The sequence below is a fragment of the Girardinichthys multiradiatus genome, chromosome 22, assembly GCF_021462225.1.
Source record: "Girardinichthys multiradiatus isolate DD_20200921_A chromosome 22, DD_fGirMul_XY1, whole genome shotgun sequence".
In the NCBI taxonomy this organism is placed as follows: Eukaryota; Metazoa; Chordata; class Actinopteri; order Cyprinodontiformes; family Goodeidae; genus Girardinichthys; species Girardinichthys multiradiatus.
The window spans coordinates 15230372-15243492 of NC_061814.1; the positions used below are offsets into that span (position 1 = coordinate 15230372).

Sequence of the window (13121 nt, forward strand, 5' to 3'; positions counted from 1 at the left end):
AAATCAAGTTAAAGTTGAAACACTGAACTCAAGAGTTATTTGGCAGATGGCCCTTTTTCCATTTCTGGTAAATCTGAATGAGAAATAATCACCTTAGCTTGACACCGCTGGTTAAATCAAAGAAAGAAGTGGATGAGCAGATTCCTGGTACTTGGTTTGTAATGGCCGAAAGCCCAGAGCTGCGTGTCTTTGAAGATTTTTCCGCTATCAGTCTGTTTAACTGCTCTGTCGAGTCTTGTGCATGTATGGAAATGCTCACATGTTAAACGCAATACAGCGACAACGTTTTAAAAACACATCTACTCTGAATTATTTACATTATACAAAAAATTTATTTAGAAATGTATTAGGTATCTCCTATAGTTATATTGGTCTCAACTGCATATCAAACATAATTTGAGCTTTGTTCTGCAACATAAACACAATAACATACATTTATCCAGAGCCCCCAGGAACTAGGATCTATCATCTGTGTTAAGAAGAGTGTCTTGTTAGTTCTAATAGTGGAGATTGTGGTAGTTTTGCTTTTTTATCATTTTATTCTGTTTTTATTAGACATTTTGTTTTGTTGGTGCCAGTATTTTGGGGTTCATCCTGTGTTGTTTTGATCTTTCCCTTTATTTGTTTCAGATGGTTTGCTTTGTGCCTCTCTCCCATGATTCATGTTCGTTATTCATCACGCCTGCTTTAAACCGTTTGCCCTGCATACAAAACTCTTCATGGGGTGGAAGACTTATACTGGATTTACTGTACCTTCAAAGCATGGTCCCTACGGTGAAACATGGTGGTGGCAGCATCAGGCTGTGGAGATGCTTTTTTTTGGCTGGGGAAAGCCCATGGGTAGGAGGAAAGATGGATTGAGGGTAAAACAGTCTTGGAAGAAAACTTGTTACATGCCCTGAGACTTGAGAATGGGAGCCTCACCTTCCAGCAGGAGAACGGCCCTGACAAGCTCCAATGGCTTGGTTTAGATCAATCACACTCAAACTGTGAGAGGTTTCTTGTTGTACAGAAAATACAGCGCATGCACCGAACTAATGTGAATTTCAGAGGAATCAGAAATTTGGGGTTAGACACAATAAACAACAAGCAGAGCGACAGCTGAACATCTATTTGGGCTTATAACTAATTACCTGACTCAGCAGGAAGACATAACAAATTTATCAGTTTTCTATTTGTAAGAAATTTTGAAAATTCTATATTATTTTGTCTCTCCTGCACAATACTACACTACCTAGTGCGTAATTTAAATTTCAAGAAATGACAGTTCCTGCTTGTAACACAGCACAATATAAAAACGTTAAACTGGTATACTTTTGCAAGTAACTCTATAAACTGTATCAAATATATGTGACATACAAAATTTTAACCGTCACATATTACAGTAATAGTAAGAGCATATTACCTTACACAATTGAAAATGGACTATAATTCACAGCAGCCTAAGCCCAAGGAGCATCTTAATGCTGACATTAACATTGATAATACGACTCTCTGCTTTCTGGGTTGAAATTGTTAGCTTTTAAAGAACAATATTCTTAGTTTCTGAAGATTAAAGCTTGTGACTTAGTTTTAGATTATTTCAGTGCATGTGTAAGTGGTTATAGTGCAATAAAAAGTGACAGTATTTACAGACGTCTGTGTTTTACAGAAGATGATGGTAATTTCAATGATCCTTTGGATTTTTGTTGTCTGTCTTCTTATACTCATGTAAGTATTCTTTACTGTTTATTCCCAGCTTTTAGCCTGCTTTTGTGACCCTTAACTGTAAAACGTTCTTCAGATGAACAATTATGGTAACCCCTAATTCCTACATATACAGCAGAAAGCACAATACACTGAGTGAAGGAGTAAATAAACAGCTCTAACACAACTACAAGGATCCATCTTCTTGTGTCTTTGTCTCCACTGTTTTACCTCAGATTAACTTCTCATATCATGCAAAACAATTTCAAATTTATGTTATTAGATAGAGTGCAGCATCCTTGATTATCAGTTTTAAAATACTTTATTTTAGCTTTGCCTGTATTTAGATCCCTGATTGCACACTGCAGTTTATAAGAGTCTTAAAACAAAAACCATAGCCTCACAATTATCTCTTTACCCGTGAACCAAACAACAACAAAAGGTAAAACACAAGCTTCAAGCGGCTGGAAATAATCCACCTGCCAAGTGATTGTGTGTACATAGGAGAGATGACGACAATTTACTTAAGCTGTTTTATAATAAGGAATAAAAAAAAAAACATCACATAAACCATTTTTCTTCCTGAAAGACAAGTCTGTCATCAAAACTGTGTTACCACCTTGTCAATTTTTATTCATTTTACTTGAGCAGCTTGACATGTGGGCATTTATTTTGCTGTCAAAAGTCAGACAAGAAAATCAATAGCACTCTTATGTCTGTGCAATAAGGCAGGAGGAAAAGCCCATTAGCTTAGATTAACTAAAGAAGAAAAGGAACAGGGAGTTAAAGCTACTAAATAACTCTGATACAGTTTCTGCACTTTAGGCCAACAAATAATGTAATACTTTACATTAATGTATATTAAACTAACAGAATGTGTGTAAATTCAAAGTTTTTACTTTTGTAGACTCAGACTAGCTGCTATCCATAAACTAAACAAAACATAGATGTGGGAAATGAAGCCAATGAGAACGTGCAATACCAGATTGCTATCTGAAACATCTCTATTCTCACAAACTCCTTTCCTGAAAATCAAATCACTCCATCTTTTATCAGAAAGTATTACTATTCCATTAGCTAGATACAATGTCTCTGATGAGGGTGCTGGTGGTACATTTAAAAGTAACTCCACCGTGGAATACTTAATAAGGCTAAAAATGCAATTTTGCTTTTTGATCAGTTTACTCCCTCTTGCCCAAATGGTGGACCATGGCCCTACAACAGGCCAAGATTTACATAAGAACGTACAGAACACCTACTTTACATAAGAAATAAAGGAAAAAATATAATAAAATTGAGAATTCATGTTCAGCTGATCAACATTTAAAACAAAGGTCTGTCATTTACTGCATTGCAAAGACACAACAACGGTTGCTGGAGGATGCTCCCTGGCTCAGTTTATTTTTAACATGGAGTGAAGTTACATGTCTGCAATGGACTGGCGACCTGTCCAGGGTGTACCCCGCCTCTCACCCACAGAGTTCTGAAGATAGGCACCAGCTCCCCCTTGACCCACTATGGAATAAGCGGTAGAAAATGCCTGACTGACTGAAGGTAAGGTAAGGTAAGTTTATTTGTATAGCGCTTTTCAGTAACGAGATACTCAAGCGCTGAAGTTACATGTCTTGTAGTTGTTTATGTGTGTTGTTACTTACAAATGTCTGCATGCTATGCTCAGTTTCAGTCACAGTCTTTCAGGTTTCTTTAATGTATAAAGTGTAACGGCGATGGTTTTATCAAGGGCAGGGTCAATGCAGCTAGTTTTCAGGAGATTTTGGAGCACTTCATGCTTCCATCTGCTGAAAAGCTTTATGGAGATGAAGATTTCATTTTTCAGCACGACCTGGCACCTGCTCACAGTGCCAAAACCACTGGTAAATGGTTTACTGACCATGGTATCACTGTGCTCAATTGGCCTGCCAACTCTCCTGACCTGAACCCCATAGAGAATCTGTGGGATATTGTGAAGAGAACGTTGAGAGACTCAAGACCCAACACTCTGGATGAGCTAAAGGCTGCTATCGAAGCATCCTGGACCTCCATAAGACCTCAGCAGTGCCACAGGCTGATTGCCTACATGCCACGCCGCATTGAAGCAGTCATTTCTGCCAAAGGATTCCCGACCAAGTATTGAGTACATAACTGTACATGATTATTTGAAGGTTGACGTTTTTTGTATTAAAAACACTTTTCTTTTATTGGTCGGATGAAATATGCTAATTTTGTGAGATAGGAATTTTGGGTTTTCATGAGCTGTATGCCAAAATCATCCGTATTAAGACAATAAAAGACCTGAAATATTTCAGTTAGTGTGCAATGAATCTAAAATATATGAATGTTAAATTTTCATCATGACATTATGGAAAATAATGAACTTTATCACAATATGCTAATATTTTGAGAAGGACCTGTATTTTAAGAAATTATGTGAATTCATTCCATGTGTGTGCAAAGTTTTGCTGTTCAATAATGTCAGAGCTTGTGTCACACCTTTCTATTTTGTCCTAATACCATCGCCTTACTGGGCTGGTATTCACAGGACAACCCTTAACAGACCGAAAAAATATTTGGTAAAATATTAAAATATTAATATTAAATATTAAATAATATTCTCAGATGAATAATCACAACAGTAAGTTGAAGATTTATTCTAATAATAATAATAAACAAAGAACTTCAAAGTGGCAAGACACTGAACATGGGCGCGGTGGAATCCAGGATAGCAAACAGGGTTGTGAACAGTTTCAGGGTAGACATTAGGAGGAATCAGTGGGAAACAATACAAACCAGAAAGTGTAAATATTGGGGGAAGTGGAGTACCAATGAACTGAGAAGGCTAATCAGGGACAGAATCAGCAGGGACAGAAGGGAGCCTAAGGAATACTGAGGGAGAGAGACTAATTAACACAAATGAGCAGGGAGTACAGGGAGGTTACAGAAAAACATCGAAATGAACTGGAGTAAATAAACAATGAGACTAACTAAAGAACATTAACAAGGGGGAACTAGATCTATAAGGAAAGTATAAACCAACTCAACACAGGAATCCAGAAAGTAGTCTAAACACAAGAATAAATCATGAGCCTAATCCAATATGAACAGTAACTTAAAAAACACAGACAGAGAATTACAGAGAAACCAGCTAAACACCAAAACCTAACAAAGACAGATCCTGACATTATCTCCCCTTTAAGGGCGGATCCAAGACGCTCTTCAGAGCCAACAAAATAAAAGAATCAAGAACTTAAAACAACCTGACCAGGGCAGGCGGAGGGGGCCATTGTTCAGGAAGACGGTCGTAAAGTCGTCCCGAAGAGACACAGCAGGAACAGACTTCAGGTGGATGGCTTTCGGGGTCGTCCCGAGCAGAAACAGACTTCAGGTGGATGGGTTGGAGGTTGTCCCGAGGAAGCACAGAGTTCATGAGACCAGAGGTGTAGAGATCTTGGCAGCTGATGCCGGTAGCGATGACAGGGACCTCTAGGAGGGCAGCGACGACTGAGTAGGAGTCCAGGAGGTCTGCGACAGTGACGAGGGTCTGGAGGCTGTGGCGAAGGAGCATATGGTTTGGAGGCCGGCGACAAAGGAGCAGGTCGTCTGGTGGCCAACCACGGTGCGTAGAGGACCCTCTGTAAACTTGGTCTGGAAGTTTCGGTCTCAAATCAGGATCCTTGGAGGCCGGCAGGGGAACCTGAAGAACCCTTGACTGACGTGATGGAGAAAATAAAGGTGTTGAAAAGAGCCTTTGAGGCAGCAGTAAGGGTCTTTTTTGGCTACCTAAAACCATCTGCCTCACGTTTTAAGAGTGCTTCAGCCCCTGCTGATGTCCAGCTTGACACTTCAGCTGCTCCTTCCGCTGAAGGTCAGCCAGATGCTTCAGCTCCTGCTTTTGCTGAAGGTCAGTATGACTCTTCAGCTTCTGCTCCGTCTTTTCTACGTCTCAGCTCCAGCTTCTGCTTCTATGGGTCAGCGTGATTTCTCAACTTATCCCGACAGAGAGAGATCCTGACACAAGCTCCCTGTGCAAGGATCCTCAGTAAACTAAGATGGTCTTTTTGTAACAGTAGTCCTACAGAGAGATCAGTGATAAAATGGTACATGTTTTAGGTGAAGTGTTAGAATATTAAAGCAGCTTCCTGAAATTCAATTACCCTTGTAATGGATTAGGAAGGGCTGCACAGTGACACAGTTAGTAGCACTGTTGTCTTGCAGCAAGAAGGTCCTGGGATCGACTCCCGGCCCGGGTCTTTCTGTGCGGAGTTTGCATGTTCACCCCGTGCATGCGTGGGTTCTCTCTGGGTACTCCAGCTTCCCACATCTCAAAAACATGTTAGGTTGATTGGCCTCTCTAAATTGCCCTTAGGTGTGAATGGGAGTATGCATTGTTGTTAGCCCTGTGATGGATTGGCGACCTGTCCAGGATGTACCCTGCATCTCACCCGTAGACTGCTGGAGATAGGCACCAGCTCCCCCGCGACCCTGTATGGAAGCAGCGGTTATAGAAAAAAAGGATGGATGGATTAGTGAAGGCTGTCCAGAAACTCAGGACAAAATATCGGTTGCTGTTAAAATAAGTAAAAACAATAAATTATTAAAATAATCCAATTAAACTCTTATTATTTTTTCCACCAAACTGTAAAAAGTTTACCTAATTATGTTTTGGTAAAAGAATGTTCCTGCGGGCCACACTTTAGACCCCAACAATCTAACTACACAAACTGCACTAATTGCTAATAAATGACACATGGCATGATCTCACATGATATATAATTAATTAATAACTACTCAGAGAAGGAATGCAGAAACATCTATTTCACTGCTATTCCTATTTATTATATTTGAGTTCTGGAAGAGAAAACAGAATGAGACAAACTCAGTCAAAAGCCAAACATGCCTTTATAATGGAAGCTTTAATGCATGAGAAAACAAGGAATGGTAAAATTTGTACTTACCTTGATTTCAATTGAGGTTTATTACATAATAATGAAGACTTTTCATTTTACATCTAATAAATATGTAGTGGAATAAAAATGGCTTGCCTCTTCTCTTTCTTTTATGTCCCTGTATGACACAGGCACATATTTAAAATCTAATGCAACATAAAAGTAAGCTGGTTTGAGTTTGAATCCATATTGCCTTGCATCATCAAAGAAATAGAACAGAAACATTATTAATCTTCAAGGCAGAGCAAGGAGACAACACAGAAGATATATTACTTTAACACTTCAGCTACAAGGCTTCAAGAACAAGGTCACAATTCACAAATATTCTAATTTGATTAGTCACAGTTTCACATGCCAGCAGGTTTGAGTTTGACTTGTAATATATAAGTTTTGCAGTGAAATGAAAAGTTGAGTATCTGTCCTGCAAGTGGTTGCAAATGATCTATGATAACAGATCCCATATGAGCGATTAAAAACACACAAAGGAACCAACTTAGTTGGTTAACAACGTGATCTGTAATCCAAATGTATTCTTTTTTTTATTTATCACTTAAACAAAAAATAAACTCAACAAAGACTTTAATATTTTTTCAAAAGCACTGACTTATTCTAATCCATCCGTCCGTCCATCCATCCATCCATCCATCCATCCATCCACCCATCCATCCATCCAGTTAGATACCCTTGTGCAATAAAAAATTACCCTACCATGTTTATATACAAGAGAAATCAAACAAGTCAAAGAAGTAGAGTGAGACCATCTATATTGACACCCACAACCTTCATGCTCTGAGGCAATGACTGAAATACCACACTTTGCTATAAACAACAATTTGAATGATAAAGCTTCTCTTACAAACTAAACAAGGCTGACCCACGTCATGTCTTTCAATCATTACTGAGTTTCAATTATTCCTATAGGCATGAGCCTTTTCTCTCCAGCTGTCTAGAGCTGCAGAATAATATCTGAAGCAGGGACTGGTAGGAAAGAGTTCCACAGAAGCAGGCGTTGCTTTTGTTATGTTTTGTGGCTTCTGTTTCTTTACTTTGCTAACATTTGTCTTCATTTCAGTTATTAAAGATTGTTCTTGTTGTTTTGTGTGAATGGTGTTCTGTTTAGGCTCACCCGGAGTACATTTACCAGTCACTTCCTTCGGCAAGTACTCCCAAGATATCAGTTGCCCTCTGTTGCATCCTTATTGTTTCCTTCCTCCCCATGTAGTCCACCAAGTAGTTAGCCAGGGAAACCTTGATTGCCACGATGTTTGGCATGGTCAGCTACTGAATATTATTCCATTTTTATGAGAAACGTCTAACTCACTTTTTTACATTTGTGAACGACCAACAGACAGCATATCCACTGGTGCTCTTTTTGTGGTGAGTTTCGAACAAAATTATCAAGGTGAAGGGCTTTGGTTAAAAAAAACCCAACAAAACCTTAATTTCATTTTCTGTCATGGAAGCTGGATGACTTTTTTTTCTTTACTAGTCAGTACTGCTGTAACTGAAAGGCCAGACCTCATAGAAATCCATAAATAGAAACCCGAGAGTAAAGATCTGACTGGTGCAGCTCCACTCTTTTCAAAAGACATATGTTAATAAAAGTGTGAGTAGAAAACCATTTTTGGTCAATCTACAAACAGCACATTTAAATAAACAACCTTAAGAGAGTAAAACAAAAATCTGTTACCTACATGAAATTAAAATATGAGAACATGTGTAAACATGGGTACACAGTAGTATTTCCTGACAAAAGTTCTCAATAATACTGCTCGCTTGAATGCCAAACTGTATACTTGAAACATAACATTCAAAACCACTGGACTTTGCACTGTTTCATGCAAGGAGGGCTTTTTAGTTAATTTAGTCGGTATTTTAATAGGAATGTGGATAAAGAAGCTCAAAAGCTCTGCTGTATTAAGAAGATGAACATGAATAGCTCCCCTTAAGACCCTGCTCTTTGAGGAAACCGTCATAATGAGCTACAACAACATTTAATTTCCCTTTGGGATTAATAAAGTATTTTTGAATTGAATTGAATTGAACAGGACTGTGTGCTTATCGGAGATGGATGACTAGATGGATGTTTGGATGTCAGATATGCACTAAGCAGAAAGGAATTTACATTAAAATTTCCTAGTTTTACTAAAGGTGTGAGTCTAGACAATAAAAGAGTCCAGTAATGGCTCCCTGTATCTTTTCAGAGCCTCAGACTGTTGATAAATGGAAGATCTGATAATAATTGTCTCCAGAATTCAGGTTCCATGCAGAAATGATTCCAAATCACAGCAGCATTAGTGTTGCAACCCTAGAATATTGAAGAAATACCTGCTGTTTCAGTCAACGCTAAAACAAATGACCCATTTTATGTGGTTTGGCAATGTAATTTATTACATTTGTTTTAGGTGTTCTGATTCAATTTCTGGAAGAAACACTCTCTTTTGACCTGAACCCACCTTATTCCTAAAACTCTTGTACAGATGACATCTATAAATGGGATTGTGATTAAATGGATTGCTGCATAAATGAGAGACACAAACAGCATGGCCATCCATCACAGGATGGATGGCCATGCAAAGGCAGGAGGTAAGATGGAGAGTCTGAGCTAAACAGTCCCAACAGCTCCAATCCTAACTAGATTTACTCTGAAAGAGTGCACCCTCATACCTACACTGAGTTTAAAAAAACTCCATCAATCCCATCCCTGCTGGGAAATGTGCTGTCGTCTCTATCTCTATCTGCACCCTTCATACTGAGATCTACTACCCAGCTCCTGCTTGAGGGTGAAAGTTAGCACATTGGATTGTTCGAAGGATCTGTGGAAACCATCCACCATTCAGTTTATTTCGTCATCTCGTGTCTGCATAGGCTGAACTGAGACAAACGAGCTGTGCAGCCAATGTGAAAGTAATTTGTGCAGTCTCGAATTTATTGCAACACAAATCTGAATTTATGACTTCCTCTTCAGGTCCCTGGATTCAGATCCTTTCCAGGGTTGGAACACAGTTTCAGCGTGAGAGTAATTGATGTACGAGAGGCTGCAATTCATGACAGCAGGGAATGATTGATGCTTCTTTTTGTCCGGGGGGGAGCAGCGCTGATTGATTCAGTGATCAAGTGGATACTTGTATGTCTCATCCCATCAGGATTGATGAATGGTAACACATGGATGTGGTATTTGGTTGTTAAAATCAGTGATGGTCTACTTAAAGCTCCTATTCATCTTGTGTTCAACAAACAAAAACATCATATTCAATATTAGACTTGGAAAATATTACTTGAATTAAAATCTAAAGTATAAGTAACCAGTGCAGGGAGGATATAACAGTCTTGCTTAGGGACCGAGAGTGGCAGTCTATGGGATCAAACTAGGAACTTGCAGCCTTCTCAGAACGCAAGCATGCTGCTTTAACCACCAGACTACCAGTGTATGTGTGCATGATATACAGAGGTTGGACAATGAAACTGAAACACCTGTCATTTTAGTGTGGGAGGTTTCATGACTAAATGGGACCAGCCTGGGAGCCAGTCTTCATTGATTGCACATTGCACCAGTAAGAGCAGAGTGTGAAGGTTCAATTAGGAGGGTAAGAGCACAGTTTTGTTCAAAATATTGAAATGCACACAACATTATGGGTAACATACCAGAGTTCAAAAGAGGACAAATTGTTGGTGCACGTCTTGCTGGCGCATCTGTGACCAAGACAGCAAGTCTTTGTGATGTATCAAGAGCCACGGTATCCAGGGTAATGTCAGCATACCACCAAGAAGGACGAACCACATCCAACAGGATTAACTGTGGATGCAAGAGGAAGCTGTCTGAAAGGGACGTTTGGGTGCTAACCCGGATCGCAAATCTTGGGCTGTGAACAATGTGAAACACGTATTGTTCTCTGATGAGTCCATCTTTACTGTTCCCCACATCTGGGAGAGTTACGGTGTGGAGAAGCCCCAAAGAAGCATACCACCCAGACTGTTGCATGCCCAGAGTGAAGCATGGGGGTGGATCAGTGATGGTTTGGGCTGCCATATCATGGCATTCCCTTGGCCCAATACTTGTGCTAGATGGGCGCGTCACTGCCAAGGACTACCGAATCATTCTTGAGGACCATGTGCATCCAATGGTTCAAACATTGTATCCTGAAGGCAGTGCCGTGTATCAGGATGACAATGCACCAATACACACAGCAAGACTGGTGAAAGATTGGTTTGATGAACATGAAAGTGAAGTTGAACATCTCCAATGGCCTGCACAGTCACCAGATCTAAATATTATTGAGCCACTTTGGGGTGTTTTGGAGGAGGAGGTGTTTTGAGTCTTTAATGATAAAACATTTAATGTTTGTGGCCTGAGAGACATCACTGTTTTTAACTAAAAACATATGATTGCTTCAACAGCACTGTAAATAGCATGATTCAGATCAAAGCGTATTTAGTTTGAATGGCCCAGTCAAAGTCCTGACCTAAATCCAATAATAAATCTGTCAAACGAATGGAATATTGCTGTTCACAGAGGCTCCCCATCCAGTCTATTTTACAGAAAAGAAAGTCCCAAAATTGAATTCTCTATACGTGCAAAGCTGGTAGAGACCTGGAAACATTTCAATTGTAGTTGCAGTAAAATGAGATTTTATAAGGCACTGAGTCAGGATGGCTAAATTATTCTTGCAGCCTTCTACTCCTGGTTGACCTTTCCTTTGCCATGAAAGTTTTACCATCAGTCCATGGCTATAATGTCTTTTACTAGATCTTCTTGCATGTTAACTATTGCAAATTTGCATCTTACCTCAGTTCTCCAAGGACAGCGCCTATATGTGAACAATGCATCACAAAGAATGAGTTCAAAATGTTCCCATCTTTCTATATTTCTGTAAAACCCAACACTAAGTATGCTGTGGACACTGCAGAAAGGTTTCAACGTATGAAACTGTGTTTCATAAGTAATAAACTGTCACTGCTATCTATTTTCAGTTGTGACAACTGCTCTGTGATGCAATTTGTCCCTCTACTTTGTCTGATCCCATCTCTCCTCTCTAAATCAATACGTCAGTTACAGTCACATTAAAATGACACGAGAGCCTCATGCAGCTTTGCATGAGCATTCGTCCTCGACCATTCAGTTGGGACCGTTTGGTTGTGTTGACGAATAAGCAAATATTGTGCTCAGGTTTGTGAATTACATTCATGCATCTTATTCTATTCAGATTATTCCATTTTAATCCCCCCTATTTGTTGTAGAGATGGAATAAAAGCTAGTTCTATTATTATTGTTATTTTTACATTTAGGAATTTAGTTGTAATTTTACTTCACTAATATTTAGACATGTCTTATCTAAAATATATCTATAGCTGCAATTCTCTTAGCCACCTAAAGAGCATAAACTAAATAAAAGGTGTCAGATACCAAAACTAATTTTTATTTTAGATAAAGATAATCTGAGTAAATACAAAGTGCATTTTTCTAATGATAATTTCATCATTGAAAAAAAATCCAAACCAAACTGGCCCAGTGTTAAAAAGAATTGCCCCTAAATCTAACAAGTGGCCATGTCAGCCGTGGTGGCAACAACTGCCATCAAGCATTTGTGATAGCAGGGAATCTTTCACATAACCATGGAAGATGTTTGGTCCTATATTCTTTGCAGAATCGTTTGGATTCAGCAAAACTGGAGGATTTTTTTTTTTTGCATAAACAGGCTGTAATAAGGTCATGTCACTGCACCTTAGTCCTTCCTAAGACCTCAATCAGACTTTGACTAGGCCACTCAAAACCTTTGTGTTGTTTGTTTTTTTTGGTATTCAGGGGTGGAGTTTGGATCATTGTCCTGCTGCATAGCCGAAGTATACTGAGGCTTAAGATCACTGACTGATGGTCGGAGGTTCTTCTTCAGGACTTTCTGGCAGAGAGCAAAAGTCATTGTTCCAACAAGTACAGCAAGTCATTCGGATCCTGAAAAGGCAAAGCAGGCCAAGACTTTCACATCATCACCATGTTTGAATGTTGGTACAATGTTCCTTTCTCGAAATAGTTTGTTAGATTTTCACCAGATGTATCAGGAGGAATGTAAATTTCTGTCTTTTCAGTTTACAGAATATTTTCCCAAAAATCTTGAGGATCATCAAGATGTTTTGATAAACGTGAGATGGGTTTGGGTGTTCTTTTTGGTTTTTAGTTTGTTTTCGCCTTGGAACTCCTCTATTCTAGCCGTTTTTGCCCAGTTTTTTTCTTACTGTTAAAACATGAACTCCGACATTAACATAGTCTAATGAGACCTGCAGTGCTTTCGATTTTGTTCTGGGTTTTCTGTGACCTTCTGGATTAGCTGATGATGCCATCTTGGAGTCATTGCGTTAGACTGTTGATCTGTGATCGAGAACTTGATTCAGTACCTGAGATCAGATTGGGAAATACCTATTTGCACAATAACAGATAATTATAGAAAATGTTAATATGCATCATGAATCAAAGATCACTTGTATTAGATTAGAGGC

The 13121-nt window shown here is 39.1% G+C and overlaps 1 protein-coding gene and 1 long non-coding RNA gene across 2 annotated transcripts in view; both read right to left on the bottom strand.

Annotated features, from left to right (window-relative positions):
- The window catches only part of LOC124859379 (inactive phospholipase D5-like), a 77095-nt gene that overhangs the window by 49202 nt on the left and 14772 nt on the right, over positions 1-13121 (bottom strand). The window lies entirely within an intron of this gene.
- Positions 4376-6390, bottom strand: LOC124859380. The gene is made up of 3 exons (XR_007036078.1): positions 5838-6390; positions 5483-5755; positions 4376-5392 (listed from the first exon to the last, which is right to left on the bottom strand). It is a non-coding gene; the product is annotated as an uncharacterized LOC124859380 (long non-coding RNA).